Here is a 5,495-nt window from a genome sequence, read left to right on the forward strand (position 1 = left end):
CTTAAAGCTTAGTTATTCATGTCCTCGGTGGTTTTTTGTAATTGTACCCAAAGGGTTTCTGTAATTACCTTTAATGCTTTTACGGACTATCTTGTACCCTTTTTCACTTGCGGATTAATTAAATGGTGGGCTTACACGCCCTCATTTTATTTACTTTATTTTTGAACTACCTATGAATATCTATAACAGGTTTTAACCTTATTATGGTCTTGTAATGGCAAAGATTCCTGCATTAGGATGATAATGTTGCCCCTAGGGTTACAATGATTCCTTCATGTTAATCCAATATATGTGATCACCTCCATGGGCGGTAAGAACTCCCTCCTCCATGAGGATCCATCATATGCGATCGCCTTTATGAGTGGCAATGACTCCTTCATGAGGATCTAGCATTTGTAATCACCTCGAAGGGAGACAATGATTCTTTCACGAGGATTCAGCGTATATCATCGCCTCTATGAATGGTTTCTATAAGGTTTCCTTTCACTTTTTTAATTCATATCATGCAAACAAAGCAACAATAATTTCAAATTTATATGAGAACATGAGGCACCTCATTAAAAACCCCTACACCTTATTACCACTACATAAGAAAAGAGTGTCCCCCACAAAACAAAGAATGCATAACTTCACTCATACAAATGGGAGATATGGTATCTCCCCTCAATAAAAACGACTAAGTAAATTAAGATGAACTAAACTTGGCTTAGCGCCTAAAAATATAGTGTTTGTAACAAATTTCTTCTTCTGTCGCCTTCGTACTCTCCTAGAGTTATTTCTCATGTCTTAACCCCTGATTTCGTGTCTACAACAGTCATTCACTTCCACGGCCCTATTATTCTTTAGCTTTATGCTCTCTACTTAGCACTTTTCGGCGATCTTTTGATCTCCTTAGATAACCTCTACTTGTCCATTTAAGAGTGGGTATTTCATTTATAGATACAGAGTAGATAGGGCGGCTCCAAAAGTCATGACAGAAAATTTAAGGAGATCAAAAGTTATTGAAATTTAAAAATTTAAAAAAACTTTATTAAGACTACAAATATATTAAGGCTTTATTTGGCAAGACATTTTTTGATCTTATAGCTTATAAGCTCTTATGACAATAAAAGATATGTTTGGTAACAGTCTTTTCATCAGGAACTTATAGCTTATTTTACTAACTTATAGCTATTTTTGAGACGCTATTTAATTTATCATTTTTTTCTTCAACTTTTGCCCTTATTATTTTAACTTTAATTCACTATTATTCCTTATAATTTATTTAAATTTAAAATAAAATCATTATATATTAAATGTCTTTTATGTTATTTTAATTTATCATTTAATTAAACTGCTAATTTTTCCAAACACTTCAATTAGCTTATCAGCTATAAACCATCAATCAACAGCTATAAACTATAAGTTATCAATTATCAGTCATCCGACATAAGTTATAAACTATCAACTAACTTATCAGTCAACCACTATTTTTATCAAAAAGAGCCTTAAATTTCTAAAATTTACATATTTCTGTGTTTATAAGTTTTGAACTAAATATCAATTTAGAACATCTATTGATCTCAACATCATGCGAATAATAATTACAAATCTACAAAAGATTAACTCCACCTTTCACAAATGCTAATAATTTAGCAAGATTTGAATAGAGCATATCATCCATATAATTCTGCAAGATTTGAATAGAGCACATATCATCCACAAGTAAATCAAATCACTTTATTGTTGACATTTTTAGTGTCCAATAATTTTAACAGATTTCCATGTATGATTAGATGCGATGCCTATTATTATTATTATAAGTTAATCAAAACAAACAGATGCATGAACATTCACTTTATGTGCCCCCAAAGGAAAAAGATTCTCTAAATTCACTACTTATGCTCTGAAAAGATGTTTTGGTGTATGAATTCATTGTAAAATCTTTTTCATTCGATTTTACTTTCACTTCTTCCTTTATGATTATGACTATAGGCTAGGATACATCTGAGACATGCAAGGCTAGAGGAAACAGAATCAGATTCTCCCTAGAATGTTTCCTTTACAATATGTTTTCAATTCATGTAAACAAAGATAGATTCCATTATTAATTCAATGTACCATTCGTGTTAGGGCTGGACAAGAACCCGTAAACCGGTCCAAACCGCAAAAACCGCAAAAAAATAACCGCACTGAATGGTTTCAAACGGGTCACCGGATGAACGGGCCCAACAGTGCGGCCCCAGGCGGATTGTAACAGGCGGGTTCGGTTTATGGAAAACCACCGTCGGTGTCCGCATCCGCCCGCACCAAAACTAAAATTATACGATTATTCATAATACACGGTCATTTTAGCAGCACTACTAGGGTATTCAGGGTATTTATTCTTTATTCTCTCAAATAAAGTTCCTTAACCAAAAAACCCTAGAACACTTCGTTAACGCCGCCGGTGAAGGAAACTATGTGTCTGTGTTCATCTTCTTGATTCTTGGTCGTCCCTTCTTCTTCTTCTTCTACTTGCTTGGAAGGACCTTCTTCTTGTTTGCAAAGGTAAATGTTTAAGTTAACGATGTTGATTTTAGCTTTTATTATTTAGATTTTAAATTTATTTAGAGTTTTTACCATTTTTGTATTTTATTTTGATGTTCCATTTCATATTTTTGAGTTGTTAATTTTTAGGTTTGTTGATTTAGATTTCTAACAAATTTTACTTTGTTTTTGATTTACTTTTGCATGTTCTTTGATCTATCTGTGAATGTTTCAGACAGAGCAAAGGTTAGATTTCTTGTTCATGTTCTTTGGTTTATCTTTGTATGCTCCCCACCTTTTGATTTATCTCTGTATGTTCTTATTTTTCACCTTTTGCTCTTTGGGTATACTTTTTATTTAGTAAATTAGATTCTTTTGTGATAAATAAATACCATGGATGTATAGCTTAAAGACATGTGAGAGAAAACCATAAGGTTGTAGCTTGACCTGCTATTATTATAGCAATTGAATTTGTGTTGTATTATGCTCACAATACTTATAATCAATTATTATTTGAAATGCTTGCAAATAAAGAAATGTAAGAAAGAGTGAGGACAACAACTGGATCATTATCTGATCTATTTTTATCAGCAGTAGTTACTAACTTGTATAGATCTGGAACTTCTCTTTCCAGGAAAAAATCACTGCTGAGATTTCTCCTAGAGGAAGAATTGGATCTAAGAAGCATCCCTTACCATTTTAATGAGCAGAATTAATTATTTGAGATCAACTATAAATGAAAATTTTTGGTTTAATTTGGTGTTAGGATACTATATGCATGTCTTTCTACAGAGGGTACCCCATGTCAAAACTGCTTGAAAATTATGTTGGATTAAATATAGTACATGTAAATTAAATATACTACTAGCTTTCTAATTAATTCAATTTTGTTTTTATAGTATTTTCTTTGTTTTATTTATTTACTAGAACTTGTAATTATGTACAGATTGAAAATAATTATGAACCTATGGAGTATCAAATTGGTGCTCCTGGTAAATCCTACACAAAATGAGCAGCATATATGGCTATAGAAATCAGTACCGGTTACCATGGATAATTTTAGTAGTCCTTTCATTTCTACAATCTATGACCTGATGAATATGGTAAACAAATGTTTCAAATACTTAACCTCTCCGATAAGAACTTCACATGTTTTATATACATTTATACAATTAAGTCTGGCTCTGAATTTTGTTTCTCTCTATGTAGGATTGCTGAGGCATCTGAAGGATTTATATAGAGCAATAATATCTCTGAACCTTGAACCTGCTTACTCTTTATAATGTTAAATTTATAAGATTATCATTATTCTATTATAGATTTTGTATTCTTTTATACTTTGATTTGTATATTGGTTCTTTTCATCTCAGTTATTTTAATTTTTTAAAAAATGCTCAAAATATGTTATTGTGCTCAAAAATAAAATCAGCATAATAACCCGACTGAACCGTTTAAATTAACCCGTGATCCGCTCTAACCCAACCCGTCTAAACCGTTCAAAATAATGGGCGGAAATGGGTCTATATATCTCAACCGCGGTTTGAATTGGGTGAGGGTTTTGGGCCCGAAACCGCCCAACCCGGCCCGTTGTCCAGCCCTAATTCGTGTGATTGATAATCATTCTCATTTTTTGAGGCTGGGGCTTAAATCATTCATTTGTAATTGTATGATTAATCATTCAATTAAGGTAAACAAAGAAGCAACCCGATTTCTATACAAACATGTTAATTCAATATAAAGAAGTTGAAAATTTCTTTACCCACCTCTCTATGGGGTCACCCCCAGCGAAAAACCAAAACTGCCCCTGCTTCGGAGATGCATCTCCGAAGTTTTTTTTTTTTTTGAATTTTCATACGTTTCGGAAATGAATCTCCGAAAACACCAAAAAAGTGGTGTTTTCGGAGATGCATCTCCGAAGTTAAAAAAATTTAAAAACGTGAATATTTTCGGAAGTTCATTTCCGAAAATATTCCTGCATATACAAATTTCCCTCCTTCACTATTTCATCATTTTTCTCCAAAACATCTCAAAACCCTCTCCAAAACCCAATCAATCTCCCTCCATTTTTCGTCCTAAAATCAAGTTTCAAACCGTTGATCACGTTAAAGGGAGCATAGAAAGCTACAATTTCAGGTAAACATCACTCATTTCATCCCCTATTTCACTACATTGATTGATAAATTTTATGCTGAAACTGATATGGTTCGGAAGTTCATTTCCGAAATATATTACCTAATAAATTTCGGAAATGAACTTCCGAAATATGCCCTGGCAGTTAAAAAAAAACAGTTTTGGCCAATTTTGCTAATTTATTCATTTGTTAGGTATGGTGCATCCGGACAACATTGTGCGAGACGATGGAGTATTAGTTCCGGAAATTGTCAACGTTAATAACGATCCGGTTATTGACGTTACTCCTATGATCAATGCGGTCGATGTTCGGCAACATTTTACAAATGATCGGAGCTTCGGTAGTCGCGAACAATTGATTGATTGGGTTCGGAAGGAAGCTAACAAACATGGATTTGGAATTGTTATTTTAAGGTCGGACAACGGAAATAGTAGGCGGAAAGCTTTCGTTGTTTTGAATTGCGAACGGGGTGGTAGTTATGTACAATCAAACCGTCGTTTCAAGAATGGCGGAGTTTAAAGAAATGATGAGCCAAGAGCGCGAGCAAAATAGAGAGCGGTCGAAAAACGTGCCTATTTTGGACTTAGGATCCACCGATTGGTTCGGTGAATTTTAGTTCGTTCCGGATCGTTTTTGGTTTGTAATGACCATTTTTGTATGTATTGTTGTTTATCATGTAAAATCGGACCGATTCAATACATATATAATATAAGTATGTTTTATGTCATCTTTGTCTAATTTATGTTTAATGTACCTTCCATTTGTTCAATTTACACAACACACTAAGCAATCAACAAAATGCAAAATTTATGTTTGTTTCTGCATAATTCGGAAATGAACTTCCGAAATATACATC

General features: G+C 33.2%; 1 long non-coding RNA gene across 2 annotated transcripts; it reads left to right on the plus strand.

Moving 5' to 3' along the window:
* Nucleotides 1-1,810: 1,810 nt before the first annotated feature.
* Nucleotides 1,811-5,109, plus strand: LOC131660217 (uncharacterized). 2 transcript variants are annotated; one of them, XR_009300767.1, is made up of 5 exons: nt 1,811-2,529; nt 2,744-3,355; nt 3,455-3,611; nt 3,718-4,641; nt 4,833-5,109. It is a non-coding gene; the product is annotated as an uncharacterized LOC131660217 (long non-coding RNA). The 2 variants fall into 2 exon arrangements; XR_009300766.1 differs by having other exon boundaries at nt 1,812-2,529; nt 2,744-3,611.
* The last annotated feature ends 386 nt before the right edge of the window (nt 5,110-5,495 follow it).

This window comes from Vicia villosa, linkage group LG3, assembly GCF_029867415.1.
Source record: "Vicia villosa cultivar HV-30 ecotype Madison, WI linkage group LG3, Vvil1.0, whole genome shotgun sequence".
Lineage (NCBI taxonomy): Eukaryota > Viridiplantae > Streptophyta > Magnoliopsida > Fabales > Fabaceae > Vicia > Vicia villosa.